A 14,934-nucleotide genomic window follows, 5' to 3' on the forward strand; every position below is an offset into this window, starting at 1 on the left:
GTTATAAAACATTGCTAATTGCTCTACAGGCTTAATAGAAAACACAGCACTGCAGCCTGGAAATGGTAATTATTGTGACTCAGGTTTCTTGGCCTAAATTTCCTGGCTGCATGTTCCCTTCCAGCCAAAGGCAGGTGGAGAGCAAAACACTAAATATCCAAACTTTAATAATAATGCAGAACCATACAAAGTATCCATGATGTAAAGAGTCTCCCTGATTACTAAAATTGGGATCCTTTTTCAAGAAGGCATTGTAGATCTCATGAGTGGAAAGAAACTCTGAAGATTTGGATTCTCTACCTCATGTTAAGAAATATTGATTGTGATCCACGAGAAGACTTTCACTTAACCACATTTTAAAAAGCTTTCATAAATATTGCAATAAAGTGAAATTCATTGCTACTTAAACTCTAACACCAGCATGTGCTTATTTATCATACAGATGACTGAGTTTCTGGGAAGAGGAAACAGAGGGACAGTAGGGCATTTATATAGCACATCTTGAAATATCTTTCTGCAAGGTAATAAAGGCCTTGCTCCACATTTGAATCTAAAGGCCAATAAACAATTTTCAGAAAAAGAAAAATAAAGGTGGTAGAAATAGAGTACACTGGGAAATTCTATTTACACTATAGTCAATTATTGCAGTGTTCAGCTTTATTATAAACTTTTTTTCCCCATTAAGCATAAGCTTGTCAGAAATCCTATACCAAGGGAATAAAATGTCAGGATGGTGTCCAAATCATTATAGCATGTTCCTCATAACAGATTCTTACTTCTAGAAACTCTAAATGATTTGTGACAGTGTTCATGGCATTTGAAAGTAAAATTAGTCAAGTGAGATTTTTTAATGAAGAATCTTTGATAAGGAGAGCTGTTTGAGTTAAGCCTGCTGACACATATACCTGAATTTTTTTCCTGCCATGCTTTCATTTACAAAGTGAAAAGTCCTTTCCAGATCTGTGCCATGTATATCTTTGAATAGGTTTCTGCTTTAATAGAGTTTATATCCCTAACATCATCAAAATAACAACAGTTTAAAAGGACAAAGAAGGAAAAAATCACTGGTAAAGAACAGAATTTCCATTTCGTTTGAAGTGCCATTAACTTTTTAAAAAAGCTTTTATTTATTTTATTTATTTGAGAGGGAGAGAGAAGGATTGAGAGAGAGAGAGCAAGAGCAAGTGAGCAGGGGTAGGGGCAGAGAGAAAGGGAGAGAGAATCTTAAACAGACTTCTAACACTGAGCGGGAAGACTGATGAGGGGCTCCATTCATGATCCTGAGATCATGACCTGAGCTGCAATCAAGAGTCAGACACTTAACCAACTGAGCCATCCAGGTGCCCTGAAGTGTCATTAACTTTAAAGATGAAATGAAAAATAGTTGAGGAAATCAGGTTAGAGGGAAAACAAAGACAGAAAATTATAAAACAGAGAGGAGTTGATATACAAAGTATACATGCATTAATACATACATACATTAATTTTCTAGAGTCCACGGATTTTGGTCTGGTCTTCTTAGTTTCCCATAAAAAAGGATAAATAGTCACATGATAAATAAACATCATATAAAGCAGTTGTGCATAATAGGCATAAGTTTTTGGTACTATGACAGAATGGTGAGAAATTTGTCCTATGAGAGCTTATAAAGAAACTGTTGAATAATAAACTGTATCCTCAAGAACATTACGGCAGTAAGTGTAGTAAAGTATCTCATCAAGCTTACTCTCCTAATATCTCTGAGTCTAGGTCAGTGGCAAACCGGCACAGCACCATTCAATCAAAGCAGCTGTCCAAGAGGAGGCCTAAACTCTTGCTCTGTAACTGATGAGATTATGGTTTCTCTTTGTTCCTGTTGCTCTTTTGTTCTTTCTGCCCTATTACCTGATGTCTCATTTTTCATACTTGTTTAATATAGTCCCTTGGGCTTACCAAATAGAATCTGTCATAGGAAATATAAGTAGAGAACCCACTTTCCTTGCAGAGTTATGGTCATGTTGGGGCCTAATTTGCATAAGCATATATATATATATATATATATATATATATATATATGTTGTATATGTGAATATAGTGTGTGTGTGTGTGTGTGTGTGTGTGTGTGTGTGAATGTGTGTATCTGGAACTTTAGGAGGTCAAGGTAAGCAGCTAGAGTTCTTGGGGATATAAAGAAAGTTCAGGCAGTACAGTACAGTCCTGGCTTATGCCTGTCATCCTGGCATAATTACAGTAGTGCCCTCTTTCCTGTTTAAAATTATGCCAGTTTTAGAAGCTAAGTAATATGGTCACCTTACCTTTGGATGCACTAGAATCAAAGGAGGGAAGCTAGTGATGTTGCCAATTATTTCCCGTTAAGGCCAATGGGCCAATTACTGGGGAACATGTCAGAAATTTCATGACAGAGGAGATAACCTGCAGGTTCAAAGCTACCTTTGAATGAACGTAAAGAAGTGGAGTCAATGGGCAGTTGGACTATCTATATCATATCAGAGGTTAAGTCCCTTTCCCCTGGGAACAGAAAGAGTTCTGTCTTTGATGAAGATATGAGAACTTGGATCCTGCAGCTGATTAGGAACTGCAGCACCATTTATAGCACCATCAACACAAAAGGAGATGGCATTGAGAGGCAGTTGAGATAGAGGCAGTGGCATTTAATGTCTGAAAGCAAGATCAGAAAGGGCATATGCCAAGGGGGATATTATGGGAAGAGAAGAAGATAATCTTTCTTGAAACTATATACATCCCTGATTACTACTTAAAGTAAGAACTATAGCTTGTGCCCTTGATTTGAATGTGTGTGTGTGTGTGTGTGAGAGAGAGAGAGAGAGAGAGAGAGAGAGGTTGAGAGTGAGATAGAAGAAAACTGGGGTTGGAACAATGATGGTTTGCTGGTGATGAATTTGGAGACCCAGGAAAAATACTGAGATGGGTAAACATCTCTGTGACTACCAACTGGAGTGAAGGGAATAAATGCTAGAAACATACTTGACCTTTAAAATCAGTTTAACAAACAATGCGACAAAGCTTAAGAGGAAAGAATTTTACTATTTTATTTAGAATCCTGTGTTAAAATCCTATTTTTTCAAGTGTAAGTTTACTGCCTTGTTCTCACCTAGCAAAAAGGATGAGAGAAGTGAAAACTCAAGTGATAAGTAAAGCAGATATAAATATAGACCATAAGGATGGATCATGCTTACATGGGGCAGATGACCTTGACCTAGATAAGGCAAAAGACATGAATTTGTGTCACATACATAAGGATCAAAGTTACTTAGTGAATGTCTGGGTAAGTAGATGTTTGCTGGGCTCTTTCAAGGGGATTTATTATGTCAAAACAATTTTCCAGTAGAAATCAGAATCCAAGGCTTCTAGCCTGGGTGAACAAAAAGTTTGAATTTACATAGCTCATGTTGTATAGGAACTCCAGACAAGAAATTAACATAAAAACATACCCAAGAAAACTGTTAAGTTACGGATCTTGGCAGAAGGAAGTTAGAATGGTTCCATGAGACATACTCAGAGTACAGGGCTCATAGGACTCCCAAAGGTAAGCAATCCATAGTGAAATTGAGTTCACAGTTAAAAAAACTCAACCAAATCTGCGTTCACACATGGTATGAAAGAAGATAATCAATACTCTAACACAAAGGAAATAATAGAACACGTTGGAACAGACTATACATTAATATAATTTAGAATAAAGAAACAGGACTAGAAATTATTAAAAAAAGAGTGCAAAATAACAGAGTATACAGTAAATGAGTAGGCAAAAAAAAGTTTGAAGGAAGCTAAATACAAATACTATTTGAAATTAAGAACTCTGTGAATGAGTTAAATGACAGACTAGATACAACTGAAGGAAGATTGAGAGAATTGGGAGATCAATATGAGGAAATCACCTGCAAATACAAATCTCAGATATAGAAAATATGGAAAAGCAGCTAAGAGATCTGAGAGAGACCATGAGAAAGTATAAAGTGAATCTTATGTGAGTTCTTCTAGGATGGAACAGAGAGAGTGAAGAAGAGCTCCATCTCCCCACCCCCCACCAAATAATATCCTAGAAGAAATTTTCCATATTTGAAAAAAGAATTAAATCCTCCAATTGACAGGGCACCCTAAGTCCTGAACAGGATAAATAAAAACCTACACACAATGTAGAAAGCTAGAAACATCAAAGAGAAAGATCTTAAAATCAATCCTGGAAAAAACAATTTTCTCTGACAAAGGAATCATAATTAGATATGTGTACTTCTCTACAGTGGCAATGGATAGCTCAACACAATGGGATAATATCTTCCAGTTTTCAAGGGAAACGTTATACCTCCCATAAAAATGAGATAAAATGAAGATATTTTCAGAGAAAGAATTAAAGCATTTATTATTTATAGACTTTTACAGGGAATTATGAAAATCACTCTTCAGTTAAAAAAAAGAAATGAATCCAAAAGGAAGGATATATATTAATATACATATGAATAAATATAAAGAAATCTAAATAAATGTTAACTTCAAAAATAGAAATCTTGTTGGAGAGCCTCGTTTTAGGGATAGAAAACCAGGTGGAGCCAAAATATTAAACAACAACATGGAAAAGGAGTGATTCGAAATGAAGCATTCCTAAGTCCTTGTATTATTAAAAATGAGAAAGAAGGGGTGCCTGGGTGGCTTAGTGGGTTAGGGCTTCTGCCTTCAGCTCAGGTCATGATTCCAGGGTCCTGGGATTGAGCCCCGCATCAGACTTTCTGCTCAGCAGGGAGCCTACTTCCCTCTCTCTCTCTGCCTGCCTCTCTGCCTCTTTGTGATCTCTGTTGGACGAATAAATAAAATTTTAAAGGAATTAAAATGGGAAAGAAGATAGTGATTAGTTTTAGACATTATTGAGTCAAATAAACAATATTGACTCAAGTTATTGAGTGAAACATAAAAAAAATTAAGGGTAACTCAAAATAAAAATAGAATGTCTGTCTTGATACCAATAGAGAAGGTAAGAAGAAGAATAAAATGTTATCATTCCAGCAGGAAGACTGGAAAGAGAGAAAGAAGCAAAGGGAAAGAAAATTAATGGAAAACATGAAATAATTTAGCAATCAGCACAATGAAAATTATATGAATTCATATGTCAAAAGAAAATGTCTTACATTATTCAATAATTGAACAAGAAGAAAAACCAAATAGTAGTAAGATATTTATAAGAGGCAAGCTAGTGACACAAATGGGAACAAAAAGGATAGAAAGATCTGCCAGGAATGTCAACAGGTTTTGACTGGCTATTCAGCAGTCATTTTATTTTATTATTATTATTTTTAATTTATTTAAATTCACTTAATTAACATATAGTATATTATTAGTTTCGGAGGTAGAGTTCAGTGGTTTCATCAGTCTTATATAATACCCAGTGCTCACTTACCTTCTTTAATGCCCAACACCCAATTACCCCATCCTCCCCCAGCAAACTTTAGTTTGTTTCCTGTAATTAAGAGTCTCTTATGGTTTGTCTCCCTTTCTGATTTCATCTTCTTTTATTTTTACCTCCCTTCCCCTATGTTTCTTAATGTGGTTATTGTCTTTCCTTGATTGACTTATTTCACTTAGCCTAATCCCCTCTAGTTCCATCCACATCATTGCAAATGGCAATATTTCATTTTTTTGATGGTTGAGTAATATTCTATTGTGTATATGTTCATATATATATATATATATATATACATATATATATATATATATATCTCACATCTTTATCCATTCATTCATCTGTCAATGGAAATGGAAATCTGGGATCTTTCCATAGTTTATCTATTGTGGACGTTACTGCTATAAACATTTGGTGCAGGTGTCCCTTTGGATCACTACATTTGTATTTTTGTGTTAAATATCTAGTAGTCAGCAGTCATTGTAGATGCCCTTCTCAGCCCTTTATCTTGTCCTTGATATCAAAGCCCTTATCTCACTTTAAAAGATGAAAATACTGGCTTTTGAAACCTATGCATTGACCTGTGCAGGTCTCCTGGTCTTCATGTATATAAATCTTGCCTAGATCATTAAGTGACTTTGTCCATTCTGACATTATGATACTTCCCTCCTCCTCCCTCATTTTAAAAAAGTGGAGTTCTATGTTTACTGTATTATTTTGCTACCAGAAATTTAATATTTACTTTTAACTCTACTGTTTTATTACAGTTGGTTTCATTAATATTGTAGTTGCTATATACTTCTACTAGATGGAGCTTCTAGGAAAACCATTGCTTCAGTAGGCAAAACTTCTTCCTGTTTGGAGCACAGGTGCCTGTAGGTGGGGGTCACTATTTTGTAACTATGAGGATAAAAGCCACATGTTAAGGATAGTAGAAGAAGACACTAGAAGGAGCCAGTGTCCTTTTGAATTCCTCAAGCAATGGACCTAGCCTAGAGCTGCCTGGTTCCGGACTTGATAAATGAAAAAAAAATTTTTTTAATCTGGTTTAAGCCATGCTGGTTGAGTTTCTCTTATAGTCAACTGAACATAATCCTAACTGATACAAGCAATATATTCTAAACACAATTAAGCATTAATGAATAATAATTTGTATTTTGATAGAGCTCAAGGACTTTAACATCCCCCTTTAAACTTGATCTTCCACAAAACTCTGCAGTGAGTGCAATTGTTGGTACTTTTCTCATGTTTTTTAAAAAAATATTTTATATATTTGAGAGAGAAAGAGAGAGGAAGAATAAGGTGGAGGGAGAGGAAGAAGTAGTCTCTCATCTGAGTAGGGAGCCTGGGGCTAGAACTCAGAAACCCAGATCTTGACTTGAGCCCAAAGCAGATGCTTAACTGATTGAGTCACCTAGGCTCCCTTTATTCTCATTTTATGAGTTGGAGGAAGAAAGAAGTTGATTCCAGAACCCTCTTAGATATGTCAGATGTTTTGCCCAAGGTTACATGTCAAGTTAATGGCAGGCTCTACCTTAAAGTCTAAATTTTGTATTGCCCACTTAGACCGGGACCTTTCTATATTCATTGTTCTGCTGTTTAGCAAATTTATTAATTTTCTTTACTCTCTTCTAGGATATAGCAATAATTATGGTAATATATAATATATATTATATGTAAATATATGTAGTAATGTTTATATACATATATAATGTGTGTACATATTTGTAACTTTCTAGCAAGATTTATGATTTGAATTCAATTTGAGCATATTATGTTGATAAGGCAAACAAATAATTCCGAAGCTCAGAATGAGTTTTAAAGTCTTTTGTGCTTTGAAACAAATTAATAAGAAAAATACAGTTTCCCCCCCTTTTTAATTTCCATCATTGTACATCTGAACAATGCTCACCTCTGCTTAGTGTTGCTCTCTTGCAATCCTTTTCTTCTAAAAGATGAATACGAGGACTATCTTAGATGAAATGATGTTTTTACTAAAGATACCTGAGTAATCCAAACACTTTTTAAAAATTATGTCACATTAGTCACCATACAGTACATTATTAGTTTTTGATGTAGTGTTCCAAGATTCATTCTTTACATATAATGCCCAGTGCTTCATGCAATACTTGCTCTCCTTAGTAGCCACCACCAGCCTCACCCATCCCTTCCCCCCAAAACCCTCAGTTTGTTTCTCAGAAATCAGAGGGGGAGATGAACCATGAGAGACTGTGGACTCCGAGAAACAACCACTTCTTACTAACCTGAACATTGTTGTACTTCTCAGCAGGTGGCAAGTGATTGCCTAAATCAGGGGTCAGCAAACTTTTTTTTCTGTGGAGAGCCAGATGGTAAATATTTTAGGCTTTGTGGGCCATGCTGTTTTTGCCACAGCTACTCAACTCTGCTGTTGCAGTGTGAAAACAGTTATAGACAATACATAAATAATGAGCATGGATGTTTTCCAATAAAACTTTATTTGTGGAGACTGAAATTTGAATTTCATATTTTCACATGTCACAAAATAATATTCCTTTTTTCTGTTTTTTTTCATGCATTTAAAAATGTAAAAGACATCTTTAGCTTATCCACCATACAACAGGCAGCAGGCTGATTTTGGCTCTCAGGCTGTAGTTTGCTGACCACTAAATCCAAGCTCTTCCTTACTCCCTCCATTTCTTACAACTTCTTCCTTCCCCTAGTGGGTTTAGGGGCCACAGTACATTTCTTTTCTGCCATTCCATTCCTGGTAGTTAACATGTAAAAGAAGTTTCAACCTGAAACAAACTAAAACCACAAGGAGATATCACACCAATTTGGCAAAGATAAGATATAGGAGTGGTTACAATCAATGCTAAATCAGGGGCACTTAAAAAGAGCTCTTTCATATTGGTGAAAATTGGTACATATCCTGAAAGCATTTTATCTATCTGTATATCTCAGAGATTTTAAGAAGCTTATATTTTTTACCCAGGTTATTTCGGAAAAGAATTCATCCTAAATAATCAGGAATAGGGACAAAGGATAGTTGTTTCCTAACAAGCAAAGATAGGGGAAAATATGTTATGGAAGTGTTATTTATAATAATCAAATATTTGAAAAGAATGGAGCAAGATGGCTGAGGAGTAGGAGACCTAAATTTCAACTGCTCCCAGGAATTCAGCTAGATTGTTATCAAACCATTCTGAACACCTACAAACTCAATAGGAGATTGAGGAAAAGAATTGCAGCAATTCTATTAATGGAAAATTGACCATCTGGAAGGCAGGACTTGCAGAGAAGTGAATCTGAGGTGATATTAGGGAAGATAGACCACAAGGGGTAGGGAACTTCCATCAGCCAGCTACTGGGAGTGGAGCATAAAATCAGAACTTTCAGAAGTCTGCCCAGGTGAAGGATGTCACCCCAGTGGCTAAGTTGGGGGGGAGGGGTGGTGGAACACTTGCTGGGACAGTGTGGTCTCAGGACTTTTGAAATCACAGAAAGACTGGGGGTGCCTGAGTGTGGCAGAGCTTCCAGGTATCAGAGTGGGGAAACCAGCTGCAAAGATGGAGCCAAGGAGTGAGCTCTCAGCTTGGGGTTGCCATACACCATGATCCGTGGTATAGCTGGACCGCTACTCTTCAAGCAGGGAACAAACAAATGGAAGATCTGGGAAGACTCCCCTTTCTCCCCTGGGAGGACCTGTGTGGGAGTGCATGGCAGGAATCTTCTGGGTTTGGAAACTCAAAACAGGGTCATATGCCAGAGTTAGAAACATTCAGTCACAAGCCAGGTGAGCACGGAGTGTGGGTGGAGACCAGGGAGACAGGAGTGATTGACTGCTTTTCTCTGAGGACCCCAAGCTCAGGAGGTCTGTAATCTACAATGTAGAAATATTAGGTTGGCAGCAGACTATGCACAGAGACCTGGCATGCCGGAAAGGACTGGCATGGTATTTTCAGAGCACTAAGCAAGAAAAATATGCAGCCAAGAATTCTCTATCCAGGTAGGCTGTCATTAGAAAATGGAGAGATAAAATATTCAAGGACAAACAAAAGCTAAAAGAATTTGCAAACAGCAAACCAGCCCTACAGGAAATCTTGAAAGGGGTCTTCTAAGCAGAGAGAGAGCCTAACATACACCAGAAAGGAACAGAGACAACATACAGTAACAGTCACTTTACAGGCAATATGATGACACTAAATTCATATCTTTCGATAACTATCTTGAAAGTAAATGGGCTAAATTCCTCAATCAAAAGACACAGGGTATCAGAATGGATAAAACAAACAAACAAACAAACAAACAAGACCCATTGATATGCTGTCTGCAAGAGACTAGTTTTAGACCCAAAGACCTCCAGATTTAAAGTGAGGAGGTGGAAAACAATTTACCATGCTAATGGACATCAAAAGAAAGCTGGGGTGACAATCCTTATATCAGACAAATTAGATTTTAAATCAAGACTATAATAAAGGTTTGTCCTACAAGAAGATCTAACAATTTTAAATATCTATGAACCTAACATGGGAGCAGCCTATTATATAAGCCAATTAATAACAAAGGCAAAGAAACATATCAACAATAATACAGTAATAATAAGGGACTTTAACATCCCCTCACTGAAATAGATCATCTAAGCAAAAAATCCACAGGGAAATAAAGACTTTAAATGACACACTGGACCAGATGGGCATCACAGATATATTCAGAACATTCCATCCCAAAGCAACACAATACACATTCTTCTCTAGTGCACATGGAACATTCTTCAGAATAGATCACATATGGGGTCACAAATTAGGGTTCAACTGGTACCAAAAGATTGGGATCTCCCTACATATTTTCAGACCACAATGCTTTGAAACTCAATCACAAGAGGAAAGTTGGAAAGAACTCAAATACATGGAGGCTAAAGGGCACTCTACTAAAGAATGAATGGGTCAAACAGGGAATTAAAGAAGAATTGAAAAACTTCATGGAAACAAATGAAAATGAAAATACAACTGTTCAAAATCTTTGGGATACAGCAAAGGCAGTCCTGAGAGGAAAATATATAGCAATACAAGCCTTTCTTAAGAATCGAAAATGGTCTCAAGTACACAACCTAACCCTGCATCTAAAGGAGCTGGAGAAAGAACAGCAAATAAAACCTAAACCCAGCGGAAGAGAAATAATAAAGATCAGAGCAGAAATCAATGAAATAGAAATCAAAAGAACAGTAGAACAGACCAACGAAACCAGGAGCTTGTTCTTTGAAAGAACTGATAAGATTGATAACCCCCTTGCCAGACTTATCAAAAAGAAAATAGAAGGGACCCAAATTAATAAATCATGAATGAAAGCTTGGAAGGCTGCTCTATGTTAGGGCAAACGAATATTTTGATAATCTGTGATATTATAAGGGGTTTATATATATATATATATATATATATTTTTTTTTTTTTACTGTGATGCCAGTAATTTGTGAGGAATCCTGTAGTTTGCATTTGGACGACTTCAGTATACTTGCACCTTTTGATTTGACCTAAGGAAGCACTAATAGGTTTTGAATGTTGCCTGTGTGTTTGAGAGACCTGAAGTCATTAAGATAAGATCTGATATCAAAAATTGGAAGCCAAGTAACTTGTGCAGAAGGAATACAAGAAAACTCTGGTTTGGTTAGAGCAAAATTAGGGTGGGTACATATGCTAGATTTTCTGGTTTTCTGACACTGCAATAAATTTTTTTTTTGTTTTGTTGTGCTCTTTCAGTTTTCAGTAGGAAGTGTGTGTGTAGAGGATCTTATTAAAATTGAGTTACTTGGAAAAAAAAATCACAACCAACACCAAAGAAATACAAACAATTATAAGAACATATTATAAGCAACTATATGCCAGCAAATTTGACAACCTGGAAGAAATGGATGCATTCCTACAGATGTATAAGCTACCAAAATTGAACCAGGAAGAAATAGAAAACCTGAACAAACTCATAACCAGTAAGGAGATTGAAGCAGTCATCAAAAATCTCCGAACAAACAAGAGCCCAGGGCCAGACGACTTCCTAGGGGAATTCTACCAAACATTTAAAGAAGAATTAATACTTATTCTCCTGAAACTGTTCCAAAAAATAGAATTGGAAGGAAAACTTCCAAACTCATTTTAGGAGGCCAGCATTACCTTGATCCCAAAACTAGACAATGACCCCATGAAGAAGGAGAATTACAAACCAATCCCTGATGAACATGGATGCAAAAATTCTCACCAAAATACTAGCCAACAGGATCCAACAGTACATTAAAAGGATTATTCACCATGACCAAATGGGATTTATTCCTGGGCTGCAAGGGTGGCTCAACATCCACAAATCAATCAATGTGATACAATACATTAATAAAATAAAGAACAGGAACCATATGATCCTCTCAATAGATGCAGAAAAAGCATTTGACAAAGTACAGCATCCTTTCTTGATCAAAACTCTTCACAGTGTAGGGATAGAGTGTACATACTTCAATATCATAAAAGGAATATGTGAAAAATCCACAGGGAATATCATTCTCAAAGGTGAAAGACTGAGAGCTTTCCCCCTAAGGTCAGGAACATGACAGCATTGTCCACTATCACCACTGCTATTCAACATAGTACTAGAAGTCCTAGCCTCAGCAATCAGAAAACAAAAGGAAATAAAAGGCATCTGAATCAGCAAAGAAGTCAAATTCTCACTCTTTGCAGGTGATATGACGCTTTATGTGGAAAACTCAAAATACTTCACCCCAAAACTGCTAGAACTCATACAGGAATTCTGTAAAGTGTCAGGATATAAAATCAATGCACAGAAGTCAGTTGCATTTCTATACACCAATAACAAGACAGAAGAAAGAGAAATTAAGGAGTTGATCCCATTTACAATTGCTCCCAAACCCGTTAGATACCTAGGAATAAATCTAACCAAAGAGGCAAAGAGTCTGTACTCAGAAAGGTATAGAATACTCATGGAAGAAATTGAGGAAGACAGAAAGAAATGGAAAAATTTTCCATGCTCATGGATTGGAAGAACAAATATTGTGAAAACGTCTATGCTACCTAGAGCAATCTACACATTTAATGCAATTCCTATCAAGATACTATCAACTTTTTCAAAAAAATGGAACAAATAATCCTAAAATTTGTATGGAAGCAGAAAAGACCCTGAATAGCCAGAAGAATGTTGAAAAAGAAAACCAAAGCTGGTGGCATCATGATTCCAGACTTCAAGCTGCACAAAAACAGACACATAGATCAATGGAACAGAATAGAGAGTCCAGAAATGGATCCTCAAGTCTATGGTCAATAATATTTGACAAAAGAATGTCCAGTGGATAAAAGGCAATCTCTTCAACAAATGGTGTTGGACAAATTTGCAGCCAAATGCAGAAGAATGGAACTGGATCATTTCCTTACACCACACACAAAAATAAACTCAAAATGGATGAAAGACCTCAATGTGAGACAGGAATCCATCAAAATCCTTAGGAGAACACAGGCAGTAACCTCTTTGAACTCAGCCACAGCAACTTCTTCCTAGAAACATCACCAAAGGCAAAGGAAGCAAGGGCAAAAATGAACTATTGGGACTTCAACAAGATAAAAAGCTTTTGCACAGCAAAGGAAACAGTCTATAAAACCAAAAGACAATGGACAGAATGGGAGAAGATATTTGCAAGTGACATACCAGATAAAGGGCTAATATCCAAAACCTATAAAGAACTCATCAAACTCAGGGCACCTGGGTGACTCAGTCATTGGGTGTCTGCCTTTGGCTCAGGTTATAATCCCAGGGTCCTGGGATCAAACCCCACATCAGGATCCCTGCTCAGTGGGAAGCCTGCTCCTTCCTTTCCCACTCCCCCTGCTTGTGTTCCCTCTCTTTCTGTGTCTCTCTCTGTCAAATAAATAAATAATTTTTTTAAAAAAGAACTTATGAAACTCCACATGCAAAGAACAAATAATCCAATGAAGAAATGGGCAGAAGACATGAACAGACATTTCTGCAAAGAGGGCATCCAAATGGCCAACAGACACATGAAAAATTGCTCAACATCACTAAGCATCAGGGATATGCAAATCAAAACCACAGTGAGATACCACTTCACACCAGTCAGAATGGCTAAAATTAACACTTTAGGAAATAACAGATGTTGGCAAGGATGTGGGGAAAGGGGAACCCTCCTACACTGTTGGCAGGAATGCAAGCTGGTGCAACCACTCTGGAAAATAGTATGGAGGTTCCTAGAAAAGTTGAAAATAGAGCTACCTTATGACCCAGCAATTGCACTACCGGGTATTTACTCCAAAGACAAATGTAGTGATCCGAAGGGGCACATGCACCAGAATGTTTATAGCAGCAATGTCCATTGCTATGGACATATGGAAAGAGCCTAGATGTCCATCAACAGATGAATGGATAAAGAAGTGGTTTATATATATATAATATATATATTATATATACAATGGAATATTATGCATCCATCAAAAAACCCCCTGAAATCTTGCCATTTGCAGTGATGTGAATGGAACTGAAGGTTTTATGATAAGTGAAATATGTCAATTAGAGAAAGACAATTATCATATGATCTCACTGATATGAGGAATTTGGGAAACTGGACAGTGCATCTTGGGGGAAGGGAGGGAAAAATGAAACAAAGCAAAATCAGAGAGGGAGACAAACCATAAGGGAGTCTTAATCTCAGGAAACAAACTGAGGGTTGCTAGAGGGGAGGGGATTGGGATGGATGGGGTGATTGGGTAATGGACATTGGGAAGAGTTTGTGATATGGTTAGCATTGTGAATTGTGTAGGACTGATGAATCACAGACCTGTACCCCTGAAACAAATAATATATGTTAATTTTTTAAAGAATTTAAAAAATTTAAAAAATCGAGTATAGATGAAACAGAGCAGGGTTCGGACTAGGGTCCCCCCCCCAACCCTGACCAAAAAAATCCAGTGTTCCTTGAGTGTCTCCATAAGAAAAAAAAAAAAGGCAGAAACTCTACACCTCTTGAGTAGGATATCTCACAAGAATGGAGAGGGAGAATACTTACTGAAAGGAGAATGCTTACTACAGGGAGTTGCAAAGACCAGACTAAGGCAGCCTGTGCCAAGATGGACCCCAGCACGGATCTTTCAAGGACTTTTTCCCTCATTATAATACTAAAAATTTCATCCAGGGGTGGAGATTTAACATGTTAATTAGACATGAGATTCAGGAAGAAGCATGACCTTTAAATGCACAGGTGATAATAAATCTCACCTCTACAGGCTTAGGCATCACCCTTTTCCCAACTAACTTTCTTTAAAAAATTTTGTGACCTCTCATCAGAGAGCCAGTCTGAGAACAATTCCCTTTGTGCTGCCTCCCTTGTGCTGGTCATAAGCCCTGATAAAGCCTTTCCTGGAACTCTGTTTGGCCTCTAGGTTAGAAAGTTCAGAACCCAGTTCAGTATCATAGGGAACTAGCTAATAGATTTTAGTTTATCCATGCAATACTAAGAACGACAATCTTTGTGTAGTATT

This window comes from Martes martes (genome assembly GCF_963455335.1).
Source record: "Martes martes genome assembly, chromosome: 12".
Classification (NCBI taxonomy): Eukaryota; Metazoa; Chordata; class Mammalia; order Carnivora; family Mustelidae; genus Martes; species Martes martes.